Below are 15,513 nucleotides of genomic sequence, written 5' to 3'. Positions count from 1 at the left end.
CACTCCTCCCCCCCAAATCGCCGCACCGTCGTTGAATAATGACGTGGCGAGCGTCGACGGCGGGGGAGGGGTCTGGCCGCAGGCGTAGCGGACGAGACCGGGGCGGAGACTGTTGTCGGCGGCAGTCCCCGGTCCGCACCCCAGCATTGGCTGCGCGGGGCCTCGGGAAACACCGACTGAAAACCGAGGTCAGGGTGCACGCCTGTGACCACGGGCGCAGCTTCTGGTACTGGACGCGACGGGGCGTCGGGACCCACGAAGAGAGGCAGCGTCTCCTGACGCTGCGTCGACGGCTGCTGAGTGGGCGCCGGACAAGGCGCTGCGGTGTCAGACTCCTTGGGGGTGCCCAACGAAAGCGGCTGCAGGACAGGCTGCACAGCCACCGCTTGGGAAGGCGGCCCGGCTGAGGGGTCGACGTCCATCAGCTCCGAAGGCGGTGGCGACTGAAGAGGGACCGCAGGCGCCGGAGCGACCACCTGGGGCGCTCCCGGATGAAGCTGCGCGGGAGGCATCAACGGGACGGGCTGTCGGCGTGGTAGCGGCGACGGCTGCTGCTGTTGCCCTGGGGGCGGTAGCGAAGTCGGAAGGCGCGGCTGGAACCCGCCGCGGACCAAATCTGTGGACAAAGAACGAGCGGCAGAATCCGGGCGGCCAGCGCGGCGCAACTGGTTCTGATGCCTCCTGTGCACCCTAGTAGCACCTTGAACAGTATAAAAACCGCGACCCTGGACACTTATCACGGTACCACGTTCCCAACGACGGCGACCGTGATAAACTCTGAAAAAAAAAACGGCGTCGTTGCGCTGAAAACGCGTGCGATGCTCAGAAGCGGCGGGTCGATCTGGGGGGTGCAACAACCGTAGTAGGGTGCGATGACGACGGCCGTGGAGAAGCTCCGCAGGCGAAGGGCCGTCGCGTGGCGTGGTCCGGTACGACGACAGGAACGTGATGAGGGCCTGCTGACGAGAGTGCGTAGCACGAAGGCGGTCCATATGATCCTTGAATGTGCGTACAAAACGTTCCGCTGCACCATTCGATTGAGGGTGGAACGGCGGAGTAAGAACATGGCGAATGCCGTTGGCAGAACAAAAACTTTCAAATTCAGCAGAGGTAAATTGTGGACCATTGTCAGACACTAAAACTTCTGGAAGACCCTCAATACAAAAAATTGAAGTCAACGCCTGTATAGTTTGTGCAGACGTTGTAGACTGCATGGGCACAACAAACGGAAAATTACTAAATGCATCTATCACGATGAGCCAACGAGAATTCCAATATGGACCAGCGAAATCAATATGTACTCGCTGCCAGGGACCGGCAGGGCGTGCCCACTCAAAATAGCGTTGAGGCGGAGCAGCTTGGTGTTCGGCACACGTCGAACAATCTGTAGACATCTGCGTAATCTGCTTATCAATGCCGATCCATGTACAATGACGGCGGGCAAGCTGCTTGGTGCGGACCACTCCCCAATGACCTTGATGCAACAAGTCGAGGACCTTGGATTGGAGCACTTGGGGAACCACTACACGAAGCTGGTCATTCTCGGTGCGTAACAGCAAAACTCCGTGCGAAACAGACAACAGATGACGTTGCGGATAACAGCGACGAACCACAGGATCCGATATGTCCTTTGCCTTGGACGGCCAACCACGTTGAACAAAACGTAATAGTAAACTCAGATGAGGATCCGTAGCTGTCTCACGTCCCACCTGACGATAATCAATCGGAAAATCCCGGAGGGATTGATGCTCATCGGCGTCAATCTGATGGCAAGAGTCGTCAGAGGAATCGAAGACATCATCCGCAGCAATCGGCAATCTAGAAAGCGCGTCAGCGTTTGCATGCTGAGCTGTAGGGCGATACAGTATCTCATACTGGTATTGCGATAACAAAAGAGCCCAACGTTGTAGTCTCTGAGCTGTCCGCTAAGGAACTGGTTTAGACGGATGAGACAGTGACGTCAGGGGCTTGTGATCTGTTACTAAATAGAATGGTCTACCATCGTCAGGGGCTTGTGATCTGTTACTAAATAGAATGGTCTACCATAGAGGTAGTGATGGGATTTTGTGACACCGAACACAATAGCCAACGCTTCCTTGTCCAATTGGCTATAATTACTCTGAGCTTTGTTTAGCAATTTAGATGCGAACGCAATAGGACGTTCGGTGTTACCGACTCGGTGAGACAACACAGCACCGAGGCCGAAAGAAGAGGCATCACAAGCTAACACCAGAGGCTTGTTAGGGTCGTAATGGACCAGACAACGATCATTCAATAAAGCCTCTTTAAGCTGCTGAAAGGCTGATTGGCAATCAGCTGACCACACAAACGGAACATTCTTACGGCGGAGACGATGCAACGGTGCAGCAATCTGTGATGCATTAGGTATAAACCTAATATAATACGTCAATTTGCCAAGAACTGCTTGCAATTCATGCAGATTGCGAGGGGTGGGCAAATCACGAATAGCCGCTAAATGTGACTGGGAGGGATGAATGCCTTGAGCATTAATAACATGTCCCAGATACTCCATCTCCGTAAGGAAAAATGAACATTTATCGATGTTGCAACGTAGGCCTGCCTGAGACAACACTGTAAACAAACACTCCAAATTACGGAAATGTTCAGCAGGCGTCCGACCGGACACAACAATATCGTCTAAATAGTTGCAACACGATGGCACATTAGCCAGAAGTTGTGACAAAAAACGCTGAAAAACAGCTGGAGCTGACGCACAACCAAAAGGCAAACGCAGAAAACGGAACAACCCCAACGACGTGTTTATGACAAAATACTGTTGTGATTGCTCGTCGAGGGGTAATTGCAAATATGCTTCACGGAGATCAATTTTGGAAAAGAAACGAGCTTCCCCTAACTTATCCATCAGCTCGTCCGGTCTAGGCAAAGGAAAAGAATCAATGACAGTCTGAGGATTAACCGTCGACTTAAAATCAGCACACAAACGTAACTTGCCAGACGGTTTCTTTATAATAACTAAGGGAGAAGCCCACTGACTCGCTGAAACGGGTTGAATAACACCGTTGTTTTGCCAACGACGAAGTTCATCTGCTACAGGTGCCCGGAGGGTGTGAGGCACTGGACGAGCACGAAAAAATCGAGGCTGAGCATCATCTTTTAACGTAATATGAGCGTCAAAGTTCGCAGCACAACCTAGTTCGTCTTTAAATATGTCACTGTATTGTTTACACAGATCGGTTATGCTGTCTTGAGGAACAACAACAGAATTAATTTGCAACACATTGTCTTGGATAGACAGGCCAAACAAGTCAAAACAGTCTAATCCGAAAATGTTTACACTGTCTGTAGCGCGGAGCACTGTGAATGAAACTGTTTTTGTATTGCCACGGAATGTGGCTGGCACGCTACATACACCTAACACAGGAATTTGTTCTCCACTATAAGTAGCCAAAGAATGTTTTGCCGCTGAAAGTTTAGGGCGGCCGATAGCCGCATACGTAGCACTATTTATGAGAGTCACAGACGCACCAGTGTCTAATTGAAAATTGAAGGTCTTATCCTGGATGCGTAGCTTCACAAATAGTTTATTACACTGTCTCTGGATCGGTGCAGTGGAGGCGGAAGACACAAAATCAGCGCGTTTAGCGCGTGTTCGCTGCTTACGACAACTCGTGGGTTGGGCGGGCGGAACAACAACTCCCGCTTCACTTGCAGTCTGTACATTACTTTTTACAGCGTTTGAATTACGCTTGGGTCGCATAGCAGAGGGCTGGGTGGGTGGCTTATTGCGAACAAGTTTATTACCCACACGAACCGTGGAAGAGTCGTTAAACGCGACCTTCTGGGCGGGCTGGCTTTGAAGAACATGAATATCCATGGGCTGGGCAGCACTAGAATTGTTCTTGCGTTTACGCAAACAAACAGTCTGGATGTGTCCTTTCCTTTGACAAAAGAGACAAACCGCGTTTCTCAACGGGCAACGTTCACGAGGATGAGCAAGAACACACTTAGGGCAAGACTTAACTCTATCATTTTGCACACGCGGCTGACGAATGTGTTTAACATGACGCGGCCGGCTAGTGTTTACAGTCTGACTCTGCCGGTGGGGCCGCGGGCGTGACATAACTTGCTTAGCACAGGCAATTTGAGAAATACATGGCTGATCTAACTCACACTCAGCATAGTCAAAAGTATCTTGGGCTTCAATGATGTTCATCACAGTCTCTAATGACGGGTCAGGCAACTTTAAGATAGCAGCAAGAATACGAGAATCTGCAATGTTTTGAGTAATAGCGTCCCGTAACATGACATCACTGTAGGAAGCTCCACACACACAATTAAATCGGCACTGACGGGTGAGGCCCCGTAAATCTGTTAACCACTGTTTATTAGATTGATGTGGCAGTTTCTTTAATCGGAAGAACTTGAATCTGGCTGCTGCCACATGAACTCGCGACTCGAAATACTCAGCAAGCTTGTTAACAACAACGTCATAGTCTAAAGCTTCTGGCTTGGATTCCGGGAACAACTTACAAAGTAGTCGATAGACTTCCACGCCTGCAGTGGAAATTAGATAAAGCTGCCGCTTAGTACCCGTGATTTTGTAGACTGTCATGTGCGCCTGCAACTGCGCGAAATATTCTTGTCATTCTTCTCTTGATGCATCAAAAGCACGGAAAGGTGGTGCTGCCTGTGCTTGTTCCTTTTGTGTTGGAGGATTAGCCGCTTGTTTGGCGATTGCTTCCACCAGACTTTGTACTTGCTGACTCTGTAACAAGATCAATTGTTGTAATTCGGCAGACATAGTGAACACAAATTAAACCAGCCCCCAAAATTTTATTGCTATAATTAGTATAACCAGAAACAAGTTGAACCAGCCCTGCACACGAGTTCGGAAGCCCTCGTCGCCAGTTTTGTGGCGGCTTTCGTAGCGACAAACAATTCGCTGTAGAAACGGCTTACGAAGTCACCGCCACACTTTTATAGCGGGCCGACCGGTCCGCTGGAACAGTGAACAGAAAGATGAAAACCCAAACACTCTGATTAAATAAAAGTCGGTACTTATCTTTATTAACGAAGATACAGAAACACAGTAGTGAACTCCGTGTCTACAGAGATCTGTCTAGTTCGAGTCGGAGCGGCTAGGTCAGCGTCGGCTGACGACAAACAACAACTCTGCTGCGATGAACACACAACTGACTAGCAAGTACACAAATCGGTGGCGAGTATACAACTGAGCGGCGAATACAGAACTGTCCTAGCGCTCGCGACTCCAGCGCTTAAGAAACCAGAAGCCAGCGGTGGCGCGCGCAGACTTGCGGCGATTTCCTGTCTCGCTGGCGCTGCTTATGCGGACGGCGTCCGGACTTTGATGCTGCCAACCTTTTTGGCAGCGGGCTCGGGTGGCATTACTGGCTAGGATATAACAATTTCCGTTCATGTTGTCGTTAGTTTCGGTGGTCCGCTGTTGGGGAGCTTTTCCTGTGAGCAACACAGGGTGTTTGTTGTGGTGAAATCGAGCCGCCTTGCGATGGAATTAACTACATTGGTTGACTTCAGTTCAAGTGCACCAGTGGAATTTTCTGCCTTGTGTCCGTTAGTGTTCTGGTTGTTTTGGTTGGCAGGAGAGCCAACACCGTGTTACTAGAGGAGGCCGAAAGGCACGCGGTTTAGCTCACGCAGGCTGGCGTGAGGTCTGGAACAGGGCAAGGAAATTAGAATTTAGAAAAACGGACGTAGCTGGTGGAATACTTAACTTTAATCCGTTAATGGTGAACGTCGGTGTTGACGGTACATGATTCATAATATCAATAGTAACTGATAATGGCGCCTTGCTAGGTCGTAGCAAATGACGTAGCTGAAGGCTATGTTAAACTATCGTCTCGGCAAATGAGAGCGTATTTTGTCAGTGAACCATCGCTAGCAAAGTCGGTTGTACAACTGGGTCGAGTGCTAGGAAGTCTCTCTAGACCTGCCGTGTGGCGGCGCTCGGTCTGCAATCACTGATAGTGGCGACACGCGGGTCCGACGTATACTAAAGGACCGCGGCCGATTTAAAAGGCTACCACCTAGCAAGAGTGGTGTCTGGCGGTGACACCACATTGCTTACCTGCCCTGGCCACTGACGTAAATTCAGGCAGTGTTCCTTTTTGGTGAAGTTAACTATATTACCTTATTTCAAACTCAAGTGTACCAGCGGAATTTTCTGCCTTGTGGCCATTAGTGTTCCGGTTACCTGCCCTGGCCACTAGCGTAATTTCAGGCAGCGTCCTTTCCTCAACTGTTGTCACTGTCCAACACTGTGTAGTTTTGACAGCTTAATACATATTTCCTTGTGGATAATCACGTCCGTAACAGTTTGGTCTTTGAGTTTTTATACACCGATTGGTGGGAAGGAAGTCGTTTAGTCGGTCGGTCTGTGACTGTCTCTTGGAGGGTTACCGACGAATCAAGTGTAGTTGGGCCCGCCGCCTGTCTCACCTAAGTAAACGTTAATGTTTCGAGGGCAGCTCCCCCCCTTGGAGGCGTCTGAGTGCCCTTGTTTATACGCTCCTTTTCATGGGTGTTTAATGGTCTGTTGATAATCTATTATAGATAATGCTTAAAAAGATTTTTTTTTATTTTGTTTTATCTAAATCAATTTATGTAAACCAACTGTGGGCCTTCAGCCGGTTTAAACCTTATTCTTAAATTTGGTTATTGTCGTTGCGTTGCTTTTTCATTTAGTGTGCGTTCAGCCATTGAAAACTTAAAGGTTAAGGTATTTTTGAATTTTTGGAAAATGAACTGTTGTCCTTCAGCTACTTAAAGCCTTATTCTCAAAATTTCCCCTTAAGCGAAAACATAGCGACCTTCTGCCTTAAAACATTATGGTATTATATTTTACAATTTTGAAATTTAATTGTGGCCTTCACCCGTTTGTATTGCACCTTGTATATGTTTGTTCTATCCACTTTTGCCTTGGGCCTGTGATATATATATTTTAAATATTTTATTTTGAATTTTAACTGCATGTCTTCAGTCACTTGCAATTTATTTTGTTGCTTTTCAAGATTTCTTGTTTGGAGGCCTTCAGCCGTGAAGAAATTGGATTTTGAAACTGGTAGTTGTAAAGGTTCGGCTATGTGCCGTTTTGGGTTTAAAGGTGTTATTAAATTACAATAAATTACAATTTTTAAGTCAAAATTTCCACAATCCTAATCACCCAGCAGGTTTAGGGGGCGTCTCACTACCAACAGCCATAGTTACGAAATTCAGGTCGATTCCCTCTACGTGGTAGGTCAATGCACGGTCAATGCAAAAATCCTCCCAGAGGGTGACACTGACTGCAGGTTTAAACCATTTTCGGTAATTACTAATCCGCGGCAGTGTTATAAACGGGACCCGTGGAATTTGCCGTGCTATTGGAGATCCAAGGAGGCCTGTTTCCACCACTGTGCTTCAGTACACTTGTAATCTTGTGTCTCCGTTCCGACACGTTGAGCTTGCTTTAGTGGTTTCGGCGGAGATATGGTTGGTTGGTTGGGGGAAGGGGGTTCAAACAGCGAGGTCATCGGTCCCATAGGATTAGGGAAGGCTGGGGAAAGAAGTCGGCCGTGACATTTCAAAAGGAACCAGCCAGAAATTTGCCTGAAGCGATTTTGGGAAATCGCGGAAAACCTACATCAGGATGGCCGGAGGCGGGTTTGAACTGTCGTCCTCTCGGATGAGAGTCCAGTGTGCCAGCCACTGCGCCACCTCGCTCGATCGGAGACAGGGGCAGGCAGACTGACAGAAGAATTTTTACATCTCAGCAGGTGATAACTGAGTTGCTACGACTACTCTAATAATTTTAATCCGAGACAGGCGTCGGAAGGATGTTGCACTGGTATGTGGTGGCGTACCAACAGAGGAAGTGACTGACAACCGACGTCAGTGAAATCGGGATGGAATTCCAAAAATAAAAGTCTAACAAGTTGAGGTGGTCGCTTTTGTTGTTTGTGCGCCGGCTCCCTCCCCCTTCTGCTGATGCACCGGGAGGTCGACCTCGCACCGACTCACGCGTTGTTTGCGCGCGACGCAGATGAGGCGCGGGGTCGCGGCTCGGTGTCAATATCTGCCTGGCCCCGGATTTATACGCGCCGGAGTATTCGACGGCGATAAATCGAGCCCGCAGGCGGTGACGGGATCAGCTCGGCTCAGCGGCCGGCCGCCCTCCTCTGCTGTGAATACTGTGCAGTGCCGCGCTGCGCGGGATAAACACGTCGTCCCAGAAAGGCGCGCAGCTGTCGGCCTCTGTGACAGCGGGGCAGGGGCGGCTGTCACCGGCCGCTGTCACGCGTCACGGCGCGCGACTCCCGCCGTGGCTGATGACGTCGGCACCGGCGGTGACGTCACGCGGCGCACGAGGCTGACCGCACAGAGAGCATCAGGTGGTGTCAGGAAATGTCCCATGTAGGATTTCTGCTAATGGCACCGACAGGTATGGGGTAGCAAAGATACAGTAGTGATCAATGCGATATGCTACCAAGCAGTGTTTCTCTCGTACTGTGATACTGTAGAGTGTTCTATGGTACACTGAGGAACCGAAAAATACTAGTACACCTACGTATTATCATGCAGCGCCTCCGCGATCAGGCAGAATTGCCGCAACACGACGTAGCATCGACTTGATTAATGTCTGAAGTAGCGCTGGAGGGAACTGACATCATGAATCCTGCAGGACTTTCCATAAATCCGTAAGCATACGACAGGGTGGAGATGTCTTCTGAACAGCACCTTGCGAGGCATCTCAGATACGCTCAATAATTTTTATGTCGGGGAGTTTGGGGACCAGCGGAAGTGTTTAATCTCAGAAGAGTGTACTTGGAGCCACTCTGTAGCATTTCTGGACTTTTGGGATTTCGAATTGTCGTGCTGGAATTGCCCAAGTCCGTCGGAATGCACAATGGACATGAATGGATGCAGGTGATCAGACAGGATGCTTACATAAGTGTCATCTGTCAGGATCGTATCTAGACGTATGACGGGTCCCACATTACTCCAACTGCACACGCCCTATACCACTGCAGAGCCTCCATCAGCTTGAACAGTCACCTGCTGATATGAGCCCATGGGTTCATGAGGTTGTCTCCATACTTGTATCCGTCGATCCGTTTGATACAGTTTGAAACGATGGTTCAAATGGCTCTGAGCACTATGGGACTCAACTGCTGAGGTCATTAGTCCCCTAGAACTTAGAACTAGTTAAACCTAACTAACCTAAGGACATCACAAACATCCATGCCCGAGGCAGGATTCGAACCTGCGACCGTAGCGGTCTTGCGGTTCCAGACTGCAGCGCCTTTAACCGCACGGCCACTTCGGCCGGCTTGAAACGATGCTCGTCCTACCAGGCAACATGTTTCCAGTCGTCAACAGTCCAATATCAGTGTTAAAAAGCCCAAGCGAGGTGTAAAGCTTTGTGCTGGGCAGTCATCAAGGGTATACTAGTGGACCAACGGCTCCGAACGCCCCTATGGCCCTATTCATTATGTTTCGTTGAATAGTTCACATGCTGACACTTGTTGATGGCCCAGCATCGAAATTTGTAGCAATTTTCAGAAGAGTTTCACCAACTGCGACATAATCGCGTATACAAACAATGATCCAATACTGTAAAATGCTTTTTTATTCCAGTCTCTGATCACAATATGAATTCTTTAGACAATGACCGGTTTCAGTCTGTAATGACTATCCTCAGAACTTTTTTACACCATGTCCTATAGTCATACGGCCATAATGGCCATATTATGTTTTGACGATGCCATTATGGCAGTATCACTTTAGGACACGGTGTAAAAAAGTTCTGAGGATGGTCATTACAGACTGAAAGCGGTCATCGTCTAAAGCAGGGCCGCACAAACACGGAAAACAGCACGCGTGCAAAGCGAGGTGCAGCGAGAGCCTGCACAGTGCATCGGTTCAACTCGGCATACTTCGCCTCAACTCGGCTTGCTAGGTGAGGCCGACGCTGTGCGCTGCCAGACGGCTTAGTCAACATTGGAATACGTAAGCGCAAGACAATTACAGGAATAATGGAACCATCTGCTCCAAAAAAAGGGAAAATTGCCGAAAGTCAATTTAAACCGGTATAGGAACTCTCCTACCTTCTTGTGCGTTGTGACGATAAAGCCAAATGTCTAATCTGCGGTACACTAATTACGTGTGTCAGAAAATCGTCTATTGAAAGGCACTACAGCAAATTGCATTCAGAAAAGTATAGTGATATAACAGGGGATGCCAGAGAGGAAGAATTACGGAAGTTGCAAACTCTTGCAGAAGAGAATTCTGTATCTACAAACTAGGTTTGTTGCAAGTACTTTAGCATGTATATTTTGGTTAAAGGTCATGCGAAACGAAATAACATTTGTTTAGATTCCTTAGTTTTCGTTTTCGCATAAATTATTTCTAACATATCTTTTTTCCTCTACTTTAGGGTGAAGAAGATGAGGGGTGTTGCGAAAGGACTCTCAGCGCTAGTTACAAAGTTGCTCTACGTTTAGCAAGAGCTGGGAGGCCATTTATGGACGGGTCATTAATAAAAGAAAACATTATGTTGGACGTAGTAGAGACAATGAATCCCGCATTAGCTCCCGCGTACAGCAGAATACCACTTTCCAGAATGACAATACATTGGAGAATCAACGACATTCCTGAGAAATTTGCATGAACAACTGGCAGCCAAAATTGAAAACTTCCTAGCGTACTCCATCGCACTTGATGAGTCCACGGATATTAGCGACACGACTCAGTTAGCAATATTTTTGCGTGACGTGGACGACGACCTACATCTAACGGAAGAGCTCCTGGATATGATTTCGTTGAAGTACACTGTTACAGGGGCGGATATTTTAGCAGCTGTTGAAATGGCAGCTGAAGGAATAGGACTCCCTTGGGAAAATCTGTTTTCCGTAACCACAGACGGGGCACCAGCAATGTGCGGTAAAGCAAAAGGGTTTATTGGCCTACTGCGGAAAAAACGCAACATGCCGAATTTACCTTCCGTTCATTGTTTTGCACACAAAGAGGCTCTTTGTGCGAAAATTATCGGTCTTCAAGATGTGATGAAGGTAGTGGTGCGTATCGTGAACTACATTCGTTCTCATGGACTCACTCATCGTCAATTCAAAGAATTTTTGATTTCCTTTGAAGAGGAGTATCCAGATATTCCCTACCACGCTCAGGTGCGCTGGCTGAACAAAGGGAAAGTGATTTCCCGAATTTTTCGACTACGCCACACTGTGGCTCAGTTTTTGGAGAGCAAAGGACGTCCGGAGCCACTTTTTCATGACCCTGAATGGGTAGCTGATTTAGGATTTTTAGCAGACATTATGGCTCTCCTAAATGATTTAAGTCTGAAACTCCAAAAAGAAAACAATCTCATTAACGATATGATCAGTAAAATAAATGCTTTCCAGTATAAACTGAAGCTCCTCAAAAACAACCTTTCAGAGAAAAATACGCAACATTTTCCTGAACTAGGTAAGCGAGATATAAATTGTACCTTTATTAAAACAGCCTGATTTTTATAACCGCTCTAATCAAACCGGTAGTATGTTTTTGTTTGACAGCATCTGCGCAGGAAGGAGCGCGCTTTGAAAAATACTTCGAGGTGCTACAATCCCTTGAAAATGCGTTTAACAACCGATTCCAGGTAATGTGCCGGTATATGACATGCAGCTAAATAAAGGAGATTGCGTTACATATGCAAGTGTAACATTACATTAAAACCAATAGTACACATTATACGTTTATTGAAATCTATCGCATTTTAGTTCTTCGAAACAACGGCTTACATTACTTTCATTTATTAACATTTGCTTTGTTATTGTTTCAGGAAATTACCTACCCGCAGCCAATTCTCGATGTTTTTGTGAAACCTTTTTCGATGGATATTGAAAGTGCGCCTTCAGATTTACATTTCGAACTACACTCCTGGAAATGGAAAAAAGAACACATTGACACCGGTGTGTCAGACCCACCATACTTGCTCCGGACACTGCGAGAGGGCTGTACAAGCAATGATCAGACGCACGGCACAGCGGACACACCAGGAACCGCGGTGTTGGCCGTCGAATGGCGCTAGCTGCGCAGCATTTGTGCACCGCCACCGTCAGTGTCAGCCAGTTTGCCGTGGCATACGGAGCTCCATCGCAGTCTTTAACACTGGTAGCATGCCGCGACAGCGTGGACGTGAACCGTATGTGCAGTTGACGGACTTTGAGCGAGGGCGTATAGTGGGCATGCGGGAGGCCGGGTGGACGTACCGCCGAATTGCTCAACACGTGGGGCGTGAGGTCTCCACAGTTCATTGATGTTGTCGCCAGTGGTCGGCGGAAGGTGCACGTGCTCGTCGACCTGGGACCGGACCGCAGCGACGCACGGATGCACGCCAAGACCGTAGGATCCTACGCAGTGCCGTAGGGGACCGCACTGCCACTTCCCAGCAAATTAGGGACACTGTTGCTCCTGGGGTATCGGCGAGGACCATTCGCAACCGTCTCCATGAAGCTGGGCTACGGTCCCGCACACCGTTAGGCCGTCTTCCGCTCACGCCCCAACATCGTGCAGCCCGTCTCCAGTGGTGTCGCGACAGGCGTGAATGGAGGGACGAATGGAGACGTGTCGTCTTCAGCGATGGGAGTCGCTTCTGCCTTGGTGCCAATGATGGTCGTATGCGTGTTTGGCGCCGTGCAGGTGAGCACCACAATCAGGACTGCATACGACCGAGGCACACAGGGCCAACACACGGCATCATGGTGTGGGGAGCGATCACCTACACTGGCCGTACACCACTGGTGATCGTCGAGGGGACACTGAATAGTGCACGGTACATCCAAACCGTCATCGAACCCATCGTTCTACCATTCCTAGACCGGCAAGGTAACTTGCTGTTCTAACAGGACAATGCACGTCCGCATGTATCCCGTGCCACCCAACGTGCTCTAGAAGGTGTGAGTCAACTACCCTGGCCAGCAAGATCTCCGGATCTGTCCCCCATTGAGCATGTTTGGGACTGGATGAAGCGTCGTCTCACGCGGTCTGCACGTCCAGCACGAACGCTGGTCCAACTGAGGCGCCAGGTGGAAATGGCATGGCAAGCCGTTCCACAGGACTACATCCAGCATCTCTATGATCGTCTCCATGGGAGAATAGCAGCCTGCATTGCTGCGAAAGGTGGATATACACTGTACTAGTGCCGACATTGTGCATGCTCTGTTGCCTGTGTCTATGTGCCTGTGGTTCTGTCAGTGTGATCATGTGATGTATCTGACCCCAGGAATGTGTCAATAAAGTTTCCCCTTCCTGGGACAATGAATTCACGGTGTTCTTATTTCAATTTCCAGGAGTGTAATTGATTTGCAAAGCGATGTTCACCGAAAGGATGTGTTTTACAATACAAAAGGTTTGCTCCAATTCTACCAGAATTTGCCGAAGGAAGAATTTCCTAAGTTACAGAGAGAAGCAGCGAAGATTATTTCTATGTTTGGTTCCACTTGTGTATGTGAAAGGTTTTTTTCTGCTTTGTCTTGTACAAAAACTAGATTGCGTGCGAATATTTCTAATTGTAATTTAAAAAATTCCCTAAGAATTGCTGTCAGCCAATCTCTTGTTCCAGATCGTAGTAGCATAATTGCAAATAAAATAAAGAGCACATAGGAAGATACATTTGTGTTGAAACCAAATTTAAAATTGTTACCATTACAGTTATTATATAAATCTCTTTTGTACCGGTACACCAAACTAAGCTCTCCACCTAGTGTACATTAGTATTTGGCAATTACGAAGACAACAGGGTAAAAGCTTTGAAACAGGTCGCGACAGGCGGCGCGAGCGACACAAGCTAAGGAAGTGAGAGGCATCGCTGTTGCGCAAAGCCGGGGAGTGGGGGGTCTGCACAGTCGTCAACAAAGCGCAGCCGTCTTCTGCACCCTGCACTGTGCGATGCACCGGTGCATGCACCTTGCGCGGCTCTGGTCTAAAGAATTCATATTGTGATCAGAGACTGGAATAAAAAAGCATTTCAGAAGAGTTGCGCTTCTGTCACATTGAACGATTCTCTTCAGTCGTCGTTGGTCCAGTTTTTGGACGATCTTTTTCCGGCCCCAGCGATGTCGGAGACTTGATGTTTTACCGGATTCCAGATATTCACGGCACACTCGTGAAGTAATCGTACGGGAAAATCCCCACTGCATCGCTACCTCGAAGATGCTGTGTCCCACCGCTCGTGCGCCGACTATAACACCACGTTGAAACTCACTTAAATCTTGATAACCTGCCATTGTAGCAGCATTAACCAACGGAACAACTGCTCCAGACACGTGTTGTCTTACGTAGGTGCTGCCGACCGCAGCGCCGTGTTCTACCTGTTTACATATCTCTGTATCTGAATACGTATGGCTATACAAGTTTCTCCGACGCTACAGTGGAAAACACGTGTACTGCTGTTCATATCTTCGGAACGGACAAAGTTAAAAGAAAACCAATCTTTTCTTCAGTTTCAATGTTTTGTTGACAGGGAAGCAGCAAGTTTTTTAAGTTCTAGCCGGCCGCTGTAGCCGAGCAGTTCTAGGCGCTTCAGTCTGGAACCGCGCGACCGCCACGGTCGCAGGTTCGAATCCTGCCTCGGGCATGGATGTGTGTGATGTCCTTAGGTTAGTTAGGTTTAAGTAGTTCTAAGTTCGACTGACGACCTCAGATGTTAAGTCGCAAAGTGCTCAGAGCCATTTGAACCATTTTTAAGTTCTCTAAAGCATTTATTAACGATTCTGACAACAGTTGCATTATTTATGTTAGGAGACTAGTTTCAACCTTGTAAGGTTCATTTTAAGGCCTAGCCTAATGCGGCTAAGCAATACATAGTTGTCAGTGAACAGTGAATACAGAAGTGGTATTACAATAAAAAGTTCAAATGTAACACGAATTACTTATTTGAATACAAACATACCTGCACTGACAGTGCCTGATCTCAATAATAAACACCAGAGTGGCAACATCTGCTCTATAAATGTTGGCAGAATGAATGGCACAATGCACACGTGCCTCTTACGATGTCAGAATCAATCTGGAGGTCAACTTGGCCAACAGCACCAGGAAACTTGAGACGGCGCTAGCGTCGCTCCTCGCACACGAGCGCACCTGCGCAACCTGTGGAGGGGGGGGGGGGGTGTCGTTTGTAGGATAGGGTTTGTTTAAGCACCTATATCAAACCTGACATCAATAGAGTGAATCACAACAACAAATTTTGTATTATACAAATACAAATACTAGTCTCACGTGTACTTGTTACATATTCGAACGTAAGACAAGCATTTCATGTTCACATGGGCGTCCACGGCCGATTGATGCATCGAATTAAAACAGGGGGCAAATTTTGTAATGGAGCAACAAATGTGATTAGTTTCGCCGTACTATATATTAAATGTTTCAGGTTAATAAAGCTTCAGTAGGCTATGCTTGAAAATGAACCTGTAAGTTTCGAAACTAGTCGCCTAACACACATACTGCAACTGT

The sequence above is a fragment of the Schistocerca serialis genome, chromosome 5 (genome assembly GCF_023864345.2).
Source record: "Schistocerca serialis cubense isolate TAMUIC-IGC-003099 chromosome 5, iqSchSeri2.2, whole genome shotgun sequence".
Classification (NCBI taxonomy): domain Eukaryota; kingdom Metazoa; phylum Arthropoda; class Insecta; order Orthoptera; family Acrididae; genus Schistocerca; species Schistocerca serialis.
This window is presented reverse-complemented; position numbering follows the sequence as displayed.